This window comes from Ischnura elegans, chromosome 8, assembly GCF_921293095.1.
Source record: "Ischnura elegans chromosome 8, ioIscEleg1.1, whole genome shotgun sequence".
NCBI lineage: Eukaryota > Metazoa > Arthropoda > Insecta > Odonata > Coenagrionidae > Ischnura > Ischnura elegans.
Genome location: NC_060253.1, coordinates 107,926,801 through 107,948,407, shown reverse-complemented (window position 1 = coordinate 107,948,407; position 21,607 = coordinate 107,926,801).

The window sequence follows — 21,607 nt, the reverse complement described above, 5'->3', positions numbered from 1 at the left end:
TGGGTGACCAGATGAAATAAGGGCGTATCAAATAGCCTTGACAAAATATGAAGGGGCTCATGTGCAGAGGTGCAAGTCCCTTCTCGTAACATGAGAGAGCAGTCCCAACAATATACTCACGTTTCTAATTCCGAGTCATTCTTGACTCCCTACAATGTAGCTAATTAGATATCATTTTTTCCGCAACACTAAAATTTTGGTGGGTCAGGGTAATTTACTGCGAACATCTCCACGAGAGGCTATCAACAAATTGCTTCTCCAACTTAAGTTACTAATGTCTTCGATAAGCACTGAATTAATCTACAGAATATTTGGCAGAAATAAATATTGGGGTTTTAGATTGGCATTAAACTGGTAAAAATAATGAAAGAGGAGGTTAAATACATCGAAATCATATTCCAATGCCGATCCAACAGCATTGAATCTATGCATTTTACGCACAATCTTACAAACTGCATGTAGCATAATTGAAAGTACAATTGGTTTACATTGGAAAATTGATAAACTGCAGCTCGTCAATTGCTAAACCCTTCTGACATGGTTGGCTTGCTTACATACAGGACAGCAAAATGAAAGCTCAGCTGCACTTAACACGTATCAGGGGTATTTATTTCTTCTGCGACATTTGTATTCACGTCAATATTTTCAATCAATTGTTTACCAACAAAAAATCTTATATGCAATTTTTTTATGAATAAATTCATTTGTAATTTTCGTTAAATCCCTCGAGAAAGTGACCAGCATCGGTCGTGAAACGTTGGGGCCACCCAAAAATTAATGTGGCGACATAGCCCAAAGTGTTTTATTTAACATGATGAAAAATACATTAATTTGATTTATATTGCTTGTGAATTTAAATGAAACCAGAATTCCACAAATAATTGAAAGACAGATTTTTTTTTATAGCGAGGACTCTCAAAATAAGAAACGAAGACTGATAGAAGCTAAAGACATCTCAGATTTATTACATTCTGAGAGTAGATTCTGGGTTTTATATAAAATGCATTTATAATTTCTATTTCCATCGCATTACCTTTGATTAGCTAACTTTTTGGTCGGTTAATAGTAACACATGATTGCCAAGAAAAATCACTCCTAATGGACCGTAAATAAGCAGCACGTCACGAATGGGTCAGTTAAGGAAAAACCTCTGACAGAGGTTGCCTTGATTCATCATTCAGCTTACATATAACATTCTATTTAAATACGTGTTAGGATTCTGATGCCAACCAAAGGATTTGATGTGACCTGTCCCTCGTGCCTCCCTTTTCTCTGTTGTTATCGGTAATAGGAGGAGAAGACCGAAAAGCATTCTTAAAGAGGTTTTTATACAGAGGCAAATTCTGTTGCCCTGCTGCAGCAACCGCGATGCAGAACACTGCGAAACAGGCGTGGTTGCCCGTCTTCAATTTTGCTCGCTGAGGACGATATGAAGCAGAGAAAACCCTCAATTTTTACTCAAAATCTACCAGAATGCTTCGGTTATCATCACCATAACTACAGTGTGATGCAGAATTTTTTTGTTTTGGTTACGAATGTATATATTAGAAATTTCGAGGCAACAGAATTGATAAAATTGTTATTTGACTATCTTTTGTGTACCAGTGCCGTAACAGTGTTCCGGTACCATGACACCACTGGTGTGATGTCCCGTCCCTCCTATGTTGTGTGCAAGAAAAGTCTTGGAGGATACAATTGCGATAGGATCTTTTGTGAGAGGTTCTGTCAAGACACAACGATTGAACTCCGATTTATGGATTAGTCCCCAGAAGAAACGCTCTTGTTCATTAACCATTATCTAGGAAGAAAAATGCCTTCCAGTCATTATTGAGTCATTTTAATAATAATTCTGCTCAATCATCTATTGGGAAAAAGTTTAAATTTTTATGTGGTGAAAAATGAAATAAAGAAATTAATCCTTTCTAACCCAGAGCTGCCTCTGGGAGAAATTAAATTTCAAGACAGTTCATTTTTTTTAATTGATACAATTTCAATTCATTTTTTAAATGCGAAATTTTTCAACTCAATCATAATTATTGCGGCAGCAGCACATTCGCCATTCAACTTTACAGAACAAAAGAACACGTAGTTTAAATCTTTCCTGAATAGAGCTGAAAATGTATTGTATATTTTTGATGTTACTTAGAAGCAACGTTGAGTTGTTATGGGCTAAGAGCAAGCTTGCACCTTCGAAAGAACGAGGACGTGTGAGGAGGAATGTGACCCACTCCAAGAGAAGAATAAGGCGTGGTTTGCTTATGAGTCCCTGCAGTTTTTGTGGGACGTTGATGACCGGTGTATGGTATGGTAGAAAATACTGATTCTCGGGTTGGAAAAATTTTCTTTCCTCTGTATTTATTATCATTGGCATAACGCGAAGAATCATAATAAATATCCGGTAGATCAGATCGTATAAAATAAAAAAAGAGAGATAGGCTGTAGAACAGACAGATTTAGAATGTAATTTTTTCCACGATCAATAAGAGACTATAACGGCAGCGTTAGAACTTACACAAAGGTTAGTTGACTTTTAGCTTAGCCTACTAACTTGTATATTTATTAATGCATGTTTCTGAATTTTCTTAGTATTTCTAACATCATGTTCTTTGTGTTCACGTTCTACATTTATTGGCAGTTTACCTTCATGAGTTGTTGGCAAGTTTTTCATTTACATGGATATGGAATAACAATTTGTTAGTATGCATAACACCTTTATGCCCATGTGGTGTGCATGTGGGAATCATTTTGCATCCTGATGATTGATCACCCCCTGCCAAATACAATAGAGATTTGGCTCGCTGAGTATTATGTAGATGTGGCCGCAGTTTTCAGTGCAAATATTGGATATTGGACAATTATGAATATTTATTATAACCACAGTAACGAATTTTCCAATTTACAATCCCATTATCAGAAATGAAGTACTCATAAAAATTCATCTCTAATAATTTCGCCTCTTCCGGGAGTCATATGGGTACGCTATACAAGTTATCCACTCCAGTATCTATCTTTTTCAACGGCCATGAGATGTCTCTTCTGGTGAATAATAGTCTGTTGATCTCTGTGGAGAGAAAACTGATCGTGAAGCCGCTTCATTTCAGGAAATTAATGACACAATACAAACAAGCTGTCAACGCTAATTCACAATTTCCTAAACACAATATCAACGGCTCTCAAAAGAGTCGAAATACAGAGCCCAGAAAACCAAAACTCTTGTCCTCCACTCCCCTTTCGCGGGAAAGTCTACAGTTGAGCACTCCCTCAGGTGATGATGGTCCAAGATCTTCTGCATATATCATCATTAAATTAATAGTTGACAGAAAAGCGGAAATGAAATGGATCGACCGAGAAAGTAATGAGGAAGTGCTATGAACAGTGGGAGAAAAAAATTAGTCTTCAAAAAACTTTAAGAAGAAGACGGAACAACTTAGATGGCCATATAATGAGACATGATGGCCTGATGAAAACAATCGTAGAAGGACAGGTGGAAGGGAAGAAGGACAAGGGACGGCCCCGATTGAGTTGCATAGGTCAGGTTGTAAAGGATGCAAAAAGGAAGAAATACGTCGCAATGGAAAGGTTAGCGGATAGGAGAGAGGAATGGAGAGCTGTGTCAAACCAATCTTAGGATTTTTGACTAATGATGACGATGAGCAGAAATGCATCATCTGATATAACAAAACATGTGGGCCCTCTCTTCCTTGCAGTGGTTCAGGGGATAATTGCGAGAGATTTATCCATTGAAGTATTCTATAAAATGATGTATGCGTAACACCCCTCGATCTGAAATGCCCTTGGAATCTCACATGAGCATAAATGAAACGATACTATGAATCAGCCGCTGCCATCCTTCGCTGATATTTTCTTTGCAGTTAAAAGATTTACACCCTCTGTGTGCAGGACACAGAATCAAAACCTGTTTCTCATCTAGAGCACCCAAACTATTGATCAAATTTAAGTAACTTAAAAATCTTGAATAATTTTTTCCATTCTAACTCTTCATTTCAAATTGTATGAAATCTAGAAAAACCACACAATAAATTGATTAAAAAGTAAACAATCTTATAGGTACATATGTTTGAAATATACCCCAATAATTGCACGAAAACATTTTATCTAGACGGAAACGTAATCAGAGGACCAACTTTGTTCAACAGGAAAAGGAAATTATTTATATCTTCTTTGTTCATACGCTGTTCTTATAAAAGACTGCCATTGATGGATCTGTCACGAAAATTATGCTCCACAATGAGCCTCTAAAAAGTCGATGGAAATACCAGACACGCTGCGGCGGCATTGGCGCTGGTTATCTGCGACATTTTGGTTGGGACTGGGTTGTAAAATCTCGTTGCCTGGACGTAAAAGGATATCCGAGAGCAACATACCATTCCCAAATGCCTCATACAACAAACGACAATAATTAATTTATTGCCACACCACCGAAAACAGCGCTACTTGGCATTTGCATTGAGTTTTTTTAATTTAACAATTTAACGCACAAGACTGTCCACGTCCTCGATAGGGACAAACTACTCAGGCGGGACTCGAATCCGTAACCTTCGGTTCAGCAGGCGAGGACTTAACCTTTAGCCACTAACTAAGTCAAAGGGCAACCACTGCCTCATGTTGCTCCATGTTGCCTCGATGTGAAACCACCTTTAGATGACTGGATCATTAGGGTATGGCAGGGAGGGGAGGGCGGAGAGAAACCCGGCGCCAACCGGCTCTTAACGAAAGGCGCCAAGGGGTCCAGGGATCCAGGGTCCGATCCGAAGGGAGGACTTGAAGCGCCTTCCACAACTCACCCAAACGGAAATTAAGAAGGTGTGAGACGCAGGGAATGTATGGAGATTTGAAGAACAGGTAATCGATGAGATGAGACCTATGAGAAAGAGCCAGCCGTGAGTCAAAAAACAGGAGAGAAACGATGGCGTGAGCGTTTTGAAAGGATGTAGATCCAAGGCTGGTGAGGAGTTAACCAAGAGTGTTTACGAACTTAAAGGCTTACTCTTACATTAAGTCTTAAATTAAGTCTCTCGTATGAATCATCACGGAGAAAGTGTACTACTGAATGTAAAATAAAATGAGTGATATTTACGAGTATTTATTTAGCATTTATGGCATAGCATTTTTCCATTCCTTGTCTTTGATTTTTAGGATTGTATTTAATTTCAGGGTGTCTACTGTGTAGCGATTGAAACATCCAAGCCAAGCGGAGTTTTCATATATACTTGTCGTCCAAGCTCCCAGGCAATGGGCTATCTTCTCGGCGAATACGGAACGGGTTGGTTTCATATACTATACTGTGCTGATGGGTTGAAAATTTCTGTCAAGGCATTGCAGGGGCTAGGAAGAGAAAGGAATATGGGATAGGTTGAGGGCACATTTAGGGGTTCTATGGGTTGATTTTGGAGGAATAGCATTGTCCCAAAGGTTTTCTAAAAGCCTATTATTTGTTTTTTCAAAAGAATACTGGAAATTCGTCAGCGCAGTTTTCAGAATTTGTAAAATCGGAGTAAATTTGATGTCATTGCGTATTTGTTTGTTGCTTATGGACCAAAAGCCTGCTAGAATTTTGCGAACTGTTTTAGATTGAAAAATCCCTGATATTTCCATATTTTCCAAGGGAATTTCTTTGTTTTCCATTGTTCTATCCAGTTCTAAACGTAAGTATTTTTGGTTATTAAATAGTCATAGGGAGGAAATGACTGATCTCAAGAAATTTTATCAAATCATTTTAATGCTGTGTGTAGCATTTTGAGACGACAAACTCATCAACATATGGAGGTTACCCCAATGAGATGAGGGTAAATTAACCGTAGACATATTCTATAAAACTTCAGCTCAACCATTAACAAAGGAGAAAAAAAACTAAAAGACTCGTAAAATTATGATGGTCTTTAGGAATGGGGGAAATTCTTCACTACTTCCTCCAAAATATTTCTACCTCAAATGTTCTCAACGCGACAGTGAATTTCACACCATGAAATACCCCATATGAATCGATAACTGCAGAAAGACTTCGTGTCCAAGTTGGAAGATTTTTGTTTTTTTTTCGTCTTTAAGTTGTTGCTAGGTGCAAGACTAACCGTTTCCTACTAAAAGGAAACATGCCGTACTAATAACACCGAGCAAATATTTCCATAATATGTTTCCTTTTAGTAGGAAACGTTGAGTCTTGCACCTAGCAACAACTTAAAGACGAAAAAAAGAAAATTCGTCCAACTTGGATATGATGCCTTTCTGCAGTTAGCGAGTCATATAGAAACTGCTATGACCATAGAACTGTTGTTCAAATAAATAATTCCAATTTTCCCCGATTATAAAATCTATCACGACCCAGGTTTCAATTTTACTTCGTCATCTTCAAGGTGCTGGGACGTAATACATTTTTTAATCGTGTAAAATTGCAAGTATTTATTTCGATTTGGAAAAATTCCTCTCTATCACGCTCGTACCTTCTGATTTTATTCATAGAATTGAAGTTCGAGAAAAATACTTCTTCAAAACAGTTTCTTAATACCTCTAAGTATAAGGATTGGTAAGGAGCTTGGTAGCCTAGTGGGTAGAGCAATTGGCTGCTGATGGAGGGGTCGCGAGTTCAAATCCCTGGTGAAGCCTTAGTACATCTACAAACGAAAATCCTCGAATCTCAAGGTGGACCAGGGAAAGGAAATGGTCTCCCCAATCTGATTTTGTAAAGTTCATACGCCTGCTGACAAGTTATCAAACCAACCTTCGGGTTGAATGAAATTTTCCCTGAATATTCCTCGTTTCCCAGTTTGGAATACACCCTGACATATTGTACAGTTTTGTTTGGGTTTCCAAGGCTACTGTCGCGTCCCTTGACACTGCACCCACTGTAGGCACGTCAACGTTCTTCATACTCTGGGATCAGGATAGCTGTGAAAAACATCCGCCAGAGGTTGGATAGAACCCGGACCAACGGGAGGGGTACAGGGGCGGGGGGAAGGCAACACTCCAGTCTCCACTCCAGCCCGATCCTCAAATTTACACGTATTTCCTGGTTTACCAACTCATTGTTTCACACTTATCATAGATCCCTTCAATAAACATTTCTTTTGTGGCTACTCCAAGCTTCCTTAATATCCCCCTCGATGGAAGGCCGTACAAAATCACTTTACAACCTTATTTTCTTACCTTTTTCTCTAATATTGCATTAAAATTACAGTAATTCCTCACAGGGGAGCAAAGTACATCACCCCAGTGGTGTAGCTAGGAATTTCGTTCGGGGGAGGGAGGGAGGGGGGAGTCCAAAACCAGGGGGGAAAATTTAAAAAAAAACAGGGTACTAAGTAATGGGTTTTAACTAATTTTAAAACTCTTCATAATCGAAAAAGTTCATTTGTTAGAGTAATATTTTGTAAATTCATGATTTTTCAATATTTTTTTTTTAATGAAGGAAAATAATTGTGTTTTTATATTTCGGGGAGGGGGTTTGGACTCCCTGGACCTGGCTACGCCACTGTATCATGCCAGTTTCCTAATCATATAAATTACCTACTGTACATAAAAGTAAATACTGAAAAAGCAGCTGTTTCAATGACGCGGTAAAAAGTGGAAGAGAAAAGACATTTAAATCCAATGAAAATAATTGTTACTAATGTCCTCTAACCGCGGTGCGTAGAGAATAGCTCGGGACTTCAATGAATAAAAAGATATGACAGCAATACGAAGAGGTCATTCTGAGAGAGATAATGATGGGTCTAAATCATATTCTAGGTGCAAGAAGGGATGAGAATAGAACGCTACAAAATACCTTGAAGACCACAGAAATTCTATAAATGGAAGCCAATTTCCACGCATAAGGCTCAGGAAGAAACAAAGACACGAGACAGGATATGAGATTTTTATTTATTTATTGATTTTTATAGTTCTCTCAACAACATAATCGCAGCGAAAACTCAATTCATGCAATATGTATGATGTTAAGCTATGAGAGCACAGTTGAATCTAATCTACTACCTCAGTGATGTAATAAATAATGAGAGATAAACACTATTGCAATTATCAGTTTGATTATGGAATCATGAATTGGGGACAGGAATTTTTAAATCGCCTATGGGCATAATTCCAAAAACTAGCGATAGAAAAAGGAAGAAAATATTATCAGCAGAATAGCTCAGGTGATGAGGGCATTATACGAGAAGAGAGATCTACTTTCAGAAGGGAATTTAAGTATTGAGGTAAGGAAAATATTGATCTGAACTTAGATTTGGAACTTGCTTATCTACGGAAGTGAGGCATGGACAATAACGAAATGCGGTACTACAGAAGAATGATGAGGATAAAATGGATTGAACGAGTAAATACCACAGATGTCCTAAGAATATTAGGAAAAGCAGAGAAACCTCGTCAAAGCTTTGCTAAGAAGACGAAACAACCAAATTATTCATTTCGTGAGACATGATGGTCTGATGAAGCCAATCGTTGAGGTACAATTAGATGCCAGGAATGGGAAAGGAAGACATCGAATAAAATATAAGGAGCAGGTGAAGATGGGCGAGAAAGAGAAGAAATCAGTAGATGCGAAAAAATTAGCTGACAGGAGAATTAAGTGAAGGGCCATGTTATTCGAATCTTAGAACTTTTGACCAGTGATGATGATGGTGATAAAGCAAAACAAGTTTCCACAAAAATTATCATATCCTAACCGACGCGAATCCGCGTTTAGCTCGCCACACACAATATATATGAACAAGTGTTATTGCTTTGACTAAGTAAGAATGTAATTTGCTTGATCGCCCGGTCAAAAATCAAATCGTAATCGCCATCATGATTTCTTCACGTATACAAAATTGAAATAGAAAATTAACAATGAGGAAGTCATAGAAATTTATGAACTTGGCAGGAAATTCTTTGTGGTTAAGTGAGAAGAGCAACAATCAAAATGCTAAGATTGAAAAGAGGGCACCCTTAATAGGGAAGGCATACTATAAAAACCTACATTTTTTTATTCTCACGTCTAATTCAAAAAGGCGTTTGAAGTACGAAGTCCTCGCACCAATCAAATTCACTTTGATTGGAAAAGATCGTTCACTAAAAAGAGTCAAAGTCACCACAAAATGCAATAAAAATTGCACTCACAAAAAATCTTCAAAATATTTTAATAATTAACCTTAAAAAAACATGGACTTAAATTTCCTAAAGGCCCATTTAGTAAAAAGTCAACATTACAATTTACCGTTATTCTTTTATAGATACTTCCATTCGACGCAACGAAAAGTCTGTAGGTGATACGATTATTCATGATAGGGGTGCTTGACATTAATATCGGGATAACGGAGAATTATCTCCGCTATCAACCTCACCATTGAACACTTATCTCTATCCGACTGATGGGACAAAGTCACCCCAGTTGACGGGAGAGAAAATATTATGAAGGTACTCCTTATTTAAATTCAAAAAAATTATTTTTATTTCCTCCTAAAGTCAATGTGATGAAATTATTCCGGTTCAAATTATTTCAGTTTCAAATACCGGCCCTGGTGGTGGCGGGGTAATTCACTCGTAATCTAAATCGAAGGTCGCGGGTTCGACCTTCTCGAATCACCTACCTTTTGATCTTTACTTCAGGAATTGGGTCATCGCCGAATATTCACGTTAACTTCCGTCGGGAATAAGGCATAAGGGGGGGGGGGGGGCGAGAGAACTGAGAAATATTGGGGTAAAGGAGAAGAAACGATAAGACCGTGGTAGGTTGCCCATATTCAGGGCATGTGTGTCCGTGATAGTCCATTGTTGATTGTTCGAAATCCCCTGATGGGGTAAACACTAGAAGGACTGCACGGTATGGCTACCTAGGACAATACCCGTCACTTTATTTGAAATATTTCTTCGTTTATTTTTAAATAAATTGATAATTTAAATTATTAAATATAACCTTTTCCTTTACTCATCATTAAAACGGAGTATTTTTTACAAGTGAATTCACAATAAAAATTTAAAATGAATAGCGCTTACGTTGCTCCAGCTTCCTCTGCCCTGGCCTACCTCACGAAAATCGGTAGTATGGCAGATATAATGCTCATTTCCATTCAAATGTAATGAAGCATGATAAATGCATAAATGTGCTTACTAAAACATCAAAATATGTTATTCAGTGAAGTGATTTTCAGAATAAAACACGCATTACGGTAACAGATAAAAAATAGAAATGCTTAACCCGTCATTTTTAATGGTCTTTTAAGGTAGACAGATGGTATAACTCCGTTTCTAAGAGAAATTTTTGAAATAATATTTAAGTAAAATACGTACCACAAGAAGTAAATAAAAGTCAGAAAAAAATTAAACGGCATAGAAAAAATTCTCGACAATATGATTAAATGAGTAGATGTTAGTAGCCAAAATGACGAGCTTGGTCCTTCTAAGTAGTGCTAAATGTGCTATTTTCGGAGAGGTGAAGATAAAAAAAATTCTCTTTCGCAACCACCATTTCTTTTGTTTTCGACATCTGCCATCACAAGCGCATCGGCATTCCCGGGTCACTTCTGTGCTGATAGTACCAATAGCGGGATGACGCTCTGGAGCCACTTCCATAGCAGCCCACATCGACGTGTAAACCACGCTTAAAGTAGGATTGGCACGACGAGAGAAAAAGGAATGTTTGGGAAGCACTCACAATCAGTTGGGGCGCCTGAGAAGACGAAAATATCCTTAGTCGAAGGACAATTAATGTTACACTCCCCGGACCAATGAAGATCTACATCTACATAATTCCCTGCGAGCCACCTCAAGGGTGTTTGGCAGGGGGTGAGTATACAACAGCATGCACGCCTTCATAGTTATCGAAAAGAAAAGCTGCATCACATGCAGTGGCGCCGACTCCATGGGGCCTGAGGGGGCCCGAGCCCCCTCAAAAATTCGTCATGGGTGTGAGGAAAAAATGTGCCAGGCTTGTCGATTTTCCCCGGAGTGTCCAGATATCGAGATTCGAGTTATCAGGGTTCTAATATTGATCATATGACTCTTCTAAAATGCTTAAAAAACTTAAAACTCACTAAGTGCTTATAAAATTACCCGGGGTAAGATCCCCGGTTTGGGCCCCCCCAATATTTTTTGTGAGTCGGCATCCCTGATCACATGCACATGCTTGCAGGCGGTGTCAGCTCTCATTGGCCAAGCGTTTCTCCATGTAAGTTGGCGTATGCAACATATACAAAATTATCAAGTGCATAAGTATACAGGTATCTGCACAAAACTAGCTATATGCCGAAAAGGTAAACAAGAACCAAAAAACGCAAACCAAAGAAAGGGAAAAAGAAAAAACACATGCATTTGGCCAACCTAGCGAGTGCAGCGATTAATTGCATCGATGGTACATCTGTTACTATGCCTAAGATAGAACGACATCTTCAATCTCTCTGCTCTTCAGTCTATTACTTTTATTTTCTTCTTGTGATAGAAGACTGGAAAAAATGGCCTAATTTCGGCTAACATTTATGCCCTGGGGATTGCATTGATGTAGTGGCCAGTGTCTTGGCTTCCCACTTTATTGCTCCTGGTTCAAATCCCGGCCGTGGTGGAGATATTTTGGAGACAGGCCGAGTCCTGCTTGGGTATTTTGTGGAGCGCACTTAAATTACATACAACAATCTTTTCGTCGGATGGGAGAGCCTTGTTCCCCTCTGCACCTCTGAATCAGATTAGGCTTATCCCAATCGCAAGTTTCTCTGAATCCATACGTATCTTTCCCTAAGCTTTTAAGGTCTAAGTCCTAAATTCATAAATATGTGGTTAAATTTTATAATTTTATTATGTTACAGTTATTTCGTGATTATAATTTTATATTAGTCATTTTTATACTGTTGCTACGCAAAAGATTATGTTTTTAATAAATAAACATTCATTCTGGCTGGACGGCAATTATATTTAATATGTGCATAGTAAGTATATTGATGGTCTGTAAAAACATGAAAAGTGAAAAATGGATAGGTATTGGAGGACGCTAGATAAAATGCATCAGGTTTGCCAATGACATGGCGATTCTTGCCGATGGCAATCGGGAACTTCAAATAATGATAAAAGGTTAAGAGGAAGGAATGAAAACGAAAGTTATGAGAGTAAATGATGGCGGACTTGAGAATGTCATGATCAATGGGGACAAGATAGAGCAAGTTAGAAGGTATAGATATTTAGGAAGCAGGCTGACTGAAGACTTAAGGAGTGAGACAGAGATGAAGAAAAGAATAGCTAAGGGAAAGGTAGCCTTTACTAAAGAGAGAAGTATTCTCTAGCTGCATGAACTTAGGGCTGAGAAAGAGAATGGTGCGAGTAATGCTACGTGTGCAGTGCTGTGTTATATGGATGTGAAACATGGACCTGGGGAAGAAGATAAATAGGAAAAAGATAAATGCTTTTGAAATGTGGGTGTGGATAAGGTATGGTGGTATGGTATTTGGAAGAGGCGATCGACAACTGAGGTCATTTGCGCCATGAGGGAAGGGTAGGCAAGGAAGGGTGGGTGGGCAAGAGAAACCCGGCGTCGGCATTAGCCTGCTATTAATGAAAGGCGATTAGGGGATCACGGCTTAACGTCCCATCCGGCGGACGAAGTGCTGCGCTTGAAATGTCCACACAACATTCAAGCAGGGATCGGGCAGTCTCTGAAAATGCTCTGCCGCTGCCGGGATTTGAACCCGGGCCCGCCGGGTGGCAAGCCAACACTCTAGCCACCACACCAACCCGATCCCCGTGTGGATAAGGCTGGAGAGAGTGGAGTGGGTGGATAAGGTGAGGAATGAGGACGTGTTTGAGAGAGTAGGGGAGGAAAGAACATAATTGAGAACTGTATTGAAGAGAAAAGGGAATTGGATAGGGTATATTTTAAGAGGGAAGGGAATTTTGAACACAGAAGTCGACGAAACAGTAAATGGAGAAAAGAGATGAGGAAGAAGAAGTCTGAAGTTGACGGACGAAGTGAGGTTAGGAAGAAGCTATTGGGAAACTAAAGGGGAGGCCTTGGACAGAATGAAGACTTTAGTTTTTGGGACCTGTCAGTAAAGAAGGAAAAAACCAGCTGATTATAATGAACGACAATAGAGAGCATATCACATTGAAATTTGGTGTTCTTATTTCGGCCCTATATTAATTACGTTTTAATAACCCCTACTTTCAATGCCTCCTCCAAATTCCCACCTCTATACCTGAAGATTTCCAAATGCCCTTATTCTCAGTCACGAGATATAATCGCATGCATTCATTCAAGCACCTGGTAGGATACAGGCCAAGACACCCCGCGGGGATATCGCCTCGTGGAAAAGGAGCAACCTTTGGAGCCTTGATTAGATAAGCGGAATGGGAAGTTAAACAGAAATTGGTGCTAAGATTTTCAACCACGCACTGCACCACAATCGCCGCCCTTGGATTACCCGTAACAAGTGATCAGGGTTTGACGGACAAATTCTCCCACTGAATGAATAATATTAAAAAACGAAACGGAAATAAAGCCCATTATTATATCTATTGAACGTTGTTAGCACAATACGATGGATACAGATGACACCAACTACAGGTAGGGTAGGTAATAAAGTACACAGGTCCTGTCATATAACGTTTAACAATAATTTAGTCAATTGTTATCAAACACTTATAAATAATCGCCGGTTATGATGATTTATAAAGCTTGGAAATGATAATAAGGACACTTCATATTTAGATAAGTAATAATTAACACTGCGAAAGAAACTGGAAAGGAAATTATAATCCATTTCTTCATGTCTATGATTAGAAAATTGAAAAATGGAGAATAAAGGAAACATTTTGGTTGGATATTGGGATTTTAAACAACCCAAGAATGTAAAAAATACAATAACCAAATGTGTGAATTATGATTTCAATATTTTCGTCAATGTAGTTACTTCAGAGTGATTTATTCACCAACTGTACCTTAAAGCAATCATGGAGCTCAGAGACAGGGATTCTAAAGAATGCGGAAGGAAATTTTTCCTTTAACTTTAATCTCTAAGCTCCTCATCCGAATTTGCTTCTAGAATATAACGCATTAAATTACCTATTATCATTACTGATCAAAATCGTGAGATTAGTTTGACACAGCCCACACTCAGTTCTCCTGTCAGCTAATCTTTTCACACCTACGTAGTTCTTCTCTTTCACATCCTTTTTACCTTTTCCATATATTTTTTTCTGTTATTGCCATCTACCTACTTATCACTCGACGATTGTCTTCATCAGGCCATTATTTCTCTAAATGTGGCCTAATAGGTTGTCCCGTCTTCTTGTCAAGGTTTTCATGTGGCTTCTCTCCTACTTTTCTTAGGAACATCTCATTACTTACTGCCGTAAACAATTGTTTGAAAGGGTAGAGAACGGTTATTCAAAGGAGACATAAACCATATTCAATGTTTTTAACTCTGATTCGTCAAACACGCAAGGCCTTGGCTAGTTTTTTTTTATATTTGAAGACAGGGAAATGCATTTCGAAGAGGTTCATTTGGAGGGAATGCACCAAAGGCAGATCTTCAAAATATTTCGGAGGAGAGAGAGGTGGTTTGAATCCCTTATACTTCCCCGGCCTTGAAAACATACGACAGTTAGTATCTCTTAAGTAAATTATACTTCTCTTCTGCCATAAATGCGTACTTCTCGTACCTTAAATGAACGATTTTGTCGGGAGCGCGAATTAAAAAAATATCTTTACATTCCAATCAAATATAAAAATGCTAATGAACATAATGATATTTAACTTCATAAGAATATTCTGAAAGCCTTTATATACACAATACGTACCGTAGTATGGGGTGACTTAGTTCCACTTCGCTACTGGTACGTACCAATTTATGTTTTAATCAGTAAACTTGATTCCATGCGATGTTAAATATTTTCCATACTACTTTTTGGGGTTCTGGTTCTACGTCGTGAGCATTTTAGATGCAACAATGATGTAGAAATTCCCGTGTGATCGTTTCTTTGAGTTGGCCCAGTGATGCCCCAACCTCGGGTTACTTTGTCCCATGCATGATATGTCATGATTTTGATGCTTGTTTTAACTGAAGGAAGGAAGAAGGAAGTTTGTACATCAAATTAAAATTCTATTCTTCTTCCATGCTTTGGAATCTTGAAAACTGTAGGAATCTCTTGTTAGTGCTGCCACTTAATGGTAACAGAAATTTCTATGACAATATGCTGACAGAAAAAAAACTGTTTGAAAATATAAAATCTCTTTTCAGAGTAAGGGCTAAAGTTTCCCTGGCGGGTCAAAGTAATCCCATCTACCGGTACAGGAAGCTTTGAAGTCTCGATCCATTTCGCTGATACGAAGCCGTAAACGCTATGAATCCGTGAGTAAACCACATCAAAAGCATTGAACATTTTCAGTGGTCGAAATCCCACATCTCCTGACGCGGCTTCCATTAGCTGCTTTCTCCCCGATGCCCTCGCCGCGTGATTATTACCCCGAATGGCGTCAGTGGGTTTAGGACACTTTTACGGGCATTCACTTCGGGTCACTCACTCGGGTGAAGCTCGCGAAAGATCCCACTCCTGCTCGCCCACTCAACGCCCTTCTTAATTAAAGCGCCAAATGCCACCGCCATCCCCAGCGACTTCATGATTTTCACCAGCGACCCTGATGAATCAAATCCGATAATCACTCAACAAATATCGTTATTGCTGGAACAACTATACTATGCTAAACACAGTGGCGTAACTATGGGGTGAGGGGGTGAGGGGGATAAATCCCCCCCAAAGCCTCAGAGAAACAAAAAAATATTTTAAGGTATTGTCTAGTTTTGACTTATAATAACTGCATCTGCTCTGAGTTAAATTTTCAGTGACAAAATGATGTAAAATGCATTTGGGGCATGTCATTTTTCAAAAATTTTCCCGAACCCCCCCGTTGCCTGGGGGGGGGGGGGGGGGCTGCGCAATCTCAGGCCATCCCATCCCCCCAAAGCATATTCCTAGTTACGCCACTGGCTAAACATGTGTAATGATATCTTAACCCCAGTTACAACGTCAAACATACCGTGATTAAATTCACCCGAAATATTAGCAGAAAAGTTTGAAACTTCTGTTTTCTATGAATATTTTATTTATGGTTCACCAAAAATCTTTAACTGGTGACAAGGTGTGACTCAAACCAACTTAATGGGGGAATGAGATACTTATTATCAATAGATATATAATTTTATTTTATTTTCGGGCATCGAAGGCGGCAGAAGTCTGTACAGTTTCCTCGACTGTTAATCCGGGGGTCGCGGGTTTGAATCCTGTCTACGTGGTTTTTCCCCGTCTACAGCTTGGAAATACGTGTGTACGTTCATGGACTCAAACTACAGGGTGGACTGAAAATTCGTCGCGAAATTTTAACCATGGATAGTTGATAGCAGTGTGAACCAAAATTACTAATGGTTAGAAATGCGTGAAAATCGCCAATGCGACATAGATGCGATGCGTGCAAATGGATGGATGATTGGATTTTTTTGATATTTTTACGCAAATTTGCCTTTTCGACGGCAAACTTCGTACATTTTGTGCCGAGCGCAGTTTAAATGTTCCGCCGACACTCACCGCTTAAAGCATGTGAGCGACGGGCCAGCTGCTAGTTGGCTGGGACTCTATGAGGCCACGAACTACAAGTGGGCGCGGGCTAGCTACACCTCCACCACTATATGTCTTATTCCTTAATTTATTATTGTTCTACAACATAATTATTTAAAATATTCTGTATTTTGTCATGTAACTGTGTTTCACAACATTTTATCGTCATCTATCTTATTATGAAAATAAAAAAGACACTACAAAATGCGATAAACTGTTATTGAAAGTGCGATAAAATAAAAATGAAAGAGCGACTTTCACGTATCTCTACTAATGATGTTTTGGTCAATAAGTACCAATTTTAAACTACAGAAACTTTGAGCCAAGCGCTCCGACTGGTCGCGAGTTTGCCCTGTTGCCAGATGCTCTGGACAACTCATTACTTTTAATGCTTTGCCTGCCAGAGATCGCGATGAATCCAAGGCATCCGGCAACAGGGAAAAATGGCGGCCAATCGGCTCAAAGTTTCTGCAATTTAAAACTGGTGCGTTTTCGACCCAAACATCATAGGTAATTTTTGTTACTAATGGCATCAGCTATCCCAGGTTAAAATATTGTGGCATTATTTTCCTCCATCCTGCAGAAAAATTTGGCATTCAAATGACCGCCAATAATTTCATATCTTTACGGCCTGGTCATCTGAGGCATTGATATGTTAGAACTACTTTATGGAAAGGTAAGAACGTGAGAAGAAACATGAAAATGCACAGTGTTACCACCCAAATAGGGCAAGTGCACGAGCAGAAAATAGAGTTTGTGCTAACTTGGTCCATGCATTCGTGCACGATCCGTTCCGGAACACCAAAATCGTTCGTGGATTCACAACTTAACTCTTACGTGTTCATGTATGTGTTACGATACCAGGCCGTTACACCTTCCTTTTTACACAAGTGTAACTCGATGTGGCAAGGTATTGAATGTGAATTAGGGTAAAGCGGTAAACTTTCTCTGAAGAAAATGTTTTCGCAGAAAACTGCCCGTTGGAAGCATCTTCTCCTATGGTACATATGAGTACTCGTTATCAGCTTAGAACATGACAGTGATTAAGGAATACGAGAAATTGTAGTATTCCAGCAAATATTTCGACTCTGACTGCTACCAGCAAGTATCTACGATTTTCCACTGTGATTGATATCATAGGTTGAGATCAGTTATTGCCGATGGCCACCTGTATTGCTTCCTATCTCCATTAAACGCATTCAAGCACAATAAACGCATGAGTTTTTGCATTCTGCTTTAACTGACATTAAATAAGCATTTTTTTCCCCGCCTAAATGGAAAATTATGACCAAAAAGCCAAAATAAGGCTGCGGCACTATTACAATCGATCATGTTCGCTTTCACTCATGAGCAATGGTACGACTTTAGCCTTTGGATAACTTTTTTAGCTGCGGTGACATAGTTATATCGAGTATTACATGGGATTGCAATACAATTGCAATCTCAGTGATTATGGACACTTAGCCACGGACTGCGATTGCCAGATTACGGTAAATGTGACTTTGCGTATATTTGGTTCTTCCTAACTTATCATTAGCTATAGAAAGTTCTATTACAATGTAGCTATATATTCAGTTTTCATTCCCGGAAAAATCACACCACCATAAATATTACCGCTGGCCTCTACACAGGTGTTGGTTTTAGAGTCGGCAAATCAATATTCAAGGCAGGTTTGGGTGAAGGTAGGTTTTACTTACCGTTAGTCACAGATATTCTCCTAAATATTAGAACACCGAACATAGATTTACAAAAAATATGGGGTGAAACCAAAATCACGTAATCACTCCTTGCAATAAACTATTTCCCTCACTTCCTAACAGTTCCACGCCTATTTATACCCATCTTAATTATATCTCCTCGCTTCCTGAAAATGGTCCTGTTGTAATGGGCACGGTCAAGGTATAGCACGTTTAAAATGAGAAAAATGTAATATTGCCGTATTATTAATTTTTAACCACAACGTTTCAAGAGACATGCACTGTGGCGAACAGAGAAGTTGAAAGGAAAATAAAAGTGATTTGGAAGGACATACATTAGGCGATCACATCAAAATGAAAATCTCCAACTATCCCAACAGAATGGTACACTATATGGAAGCTAGTACCGGATATTGATGAGCTTGAAAGTGCGGCAAATTGATACATATAAGGAAATTAAAAAAATTCCGTAAAAACCTGGAACATAAGCAAACGCAATCCACTACTAAGAAAACCCTGCATTGCTCTTTTCGCCCAACTCCTGGCAGTTCTGAGAGCTCCTAACTTGAAATAAATGATAAACGATGCTGACTTACTTGCAGGTTCCGTAAATATATCATCACCGGAATAAACTATAGAGCATGATGACTACGGTGGAAATAGCAGTTTCGAACGCGCGGATTTCAAAATAATGAGCTCTCTACATTCACATCAATATACTGATCAACGTAAAGACATGCAATTTCATGACTATTCTCAAAGCCTTTAGCCGCTACATAGGTACAGGTAATTTTGATACCTTGACCCGTTTTGTTGATGCAAAGCCGTAAATGCTATGCATCCATGCGGCAACCAGAAAAAAGGCGCTATTATTTTGTTTCTGAGCCCATATTCCTACATAAAAATAAACACTTGCAATTTTCCACGATTATACAATTAATTACGTCCTAGGTTTCAATGCTAATTCATCATCTCTAAGGTACAAATGGTGCGTAGTTCATTCAATGGCGGAAAATTGCTAGAATTTATTCCAATATGGAAAAATTCCGCTCCATCCTGCTTGAACCTTCGGATTTTTTTCATATTTCTATTATTATATCGAAATAGTTTTCACACCATCAGCCAAAATAGAACTGGAAGAGATTTAGAGCGATCTACTTTTTTTTGTTAAAATTTACTTAGCGATCTTAGAGATAGTGGTCTCCAAACTCGGGTTACAGACATTTGCAACGGATGGTAAATCCGACACCTCTCTCCCGGGCACACACTCTCTCCGATGACGATGGGTTTTCCCGCGACTCGATCGTGTGAGCGTCCTCGAGGCGTAGACATGGCAAGCACAAGGTAAAGGGTTTGCTGAAGAACGGCGCAGGACAAGAGAGTAAAGCGCTGGTGCTCCACGGTTCAATGGGTATTCATTATTGAGTGCGAAATATTGGTCACTCATGCGGAAACTGAGGCTTCGGTCAGCCCTGGACGGCACCACCAGGAATGCTATGGAGGCAGGATTGATGGGAGGCAAGCGGCTACTTTCAATTCATATAAGCAGGCACCTACTCCAAAAATATCTGATTCATTGGGCACTCATTGCTGAGAAATTCGGAATCATTCACGCACATCAGTAAGTCATCTTATTTAGAGAGGATTATTAGACGGTTTTTATTCATATTTACGTGAGCTTTGACAAACAGAGGAATAAAACATAACACAAAAGTAAACCGAAATACTGCAGTTTTTCACAGCTCCGAAAGGAACTTGCATGCAATAGTAATAGGCTCGACACCAAAGTAGATGATGGAAAAACAACTTGAGAAGGTGGATCAATTTAGCTATTTGTAAATTACTCCAACAAAGACATGAGGAAAACGAACGCGGGAGTTAGGATGTCATGAAGAGATACCATATCCACATGGCACCCTGCGAGTCACCTCAAGAGTGTTTGGAAAGGGATAAGTTTTCACTTGAATAGAGTATGTAATACTACGAGTGCGTTCCATTGGTATAGAAGGAAAGGAAGAATTTTAAAATAACTTGAACAAGCATGTGTGCGATGTGAACTTCCGCCACACATGCATCTAAGGACGGACGGGGCACTGGGATTATCCGCCCGAGGCCCTGCGGGCAGCAGGCCCCGGACGACCTCAGGAAGGCATTTAAAGCTCATTCCCTTTTCCTCAGACCCTGCAATTTACGTGAAGTGCAAAGCGAAAGGGCGCACCAGGCCCATAGTTGGAGTTGCGGCTCGTCTATCTGTCTTATGGCTCACTTTTCGGTGTAGTTTTCGCATTTGAACTCTGACACCGCTCGCATCGCCGCTTCATTCTCTGGGCATGGAGGGGAACGGAGAAGATGTGATAGGCGGAAAATAAAAGAGAGACGGTTTTGTAGAGGAGAGAAAACATCAATAGGAGATAGGCAAGAGATAAGTAAAGGGTGTGAATGGATTACGTACAGAGAAGACGAGGGTGGATTTGGGAAAAATAGATTTCGATTTTTTAAAGATACAAAATGCACTCAAATATTGCGTTTCAGATTAAAAAAAAATTACTCCGAAAAATTTCATTTTAAATGACAAATACAATTGTAATTTTATAATGTCACCTACCATTAATAAAATTGATATTAAAATGTTTTTGAATACGTATTGACCCACACCGTAGGGGGGTCTGGGTAGGTTAAGGTAGAGCTCACCCTGAAGTGAGGTACAGGTGTGTGATTCAACACATTTTTGGTGTGTGGACCAGTTCCTCTCTCTTATCCATCTCTCAATTCAAGGATTTATTTTGCGGTGGTCCGAAGGGTTCACCGATGAACAATTGAAATATATTATGGTTTTTAAAATCGTCACCGCTTAACGATATATTCTGACGATATAGCATGAAGAAAACAGAAAGAGATGTAAGCTGCTTCCTATTAAGCGGTTGATCACGAAATGTCTCCTGATGTCAGAAAGATAGTTTAAACATTAGACTGGAATAAGTAGCACGAGTTCAAAGGTCATAACATTATGCACAAACTAAAACACGGCGGAATAAAAATTTATACATTTTACCGTCCAAGGTTTCGCCATATCAGTCGTTACTCTTGCAGATAAGAACAACATTGACATTGGAATACATCATGTCCACTTTAGTTTATTTTACCAGGAGTATTATCTATATAAAATGTATTAGAAATAATTTTTGCATAAATAAAATTCACCATCTCAAAGGAGGTCGAATGCAAAATTCCATGATTCCAGATTCCAAAGAGGATATCGTAAAATACGATTGCAACTTGTTATAGTTGTAATTATAAAGCTACTTGGTAAATGAGGTAAGAAGTCGAAG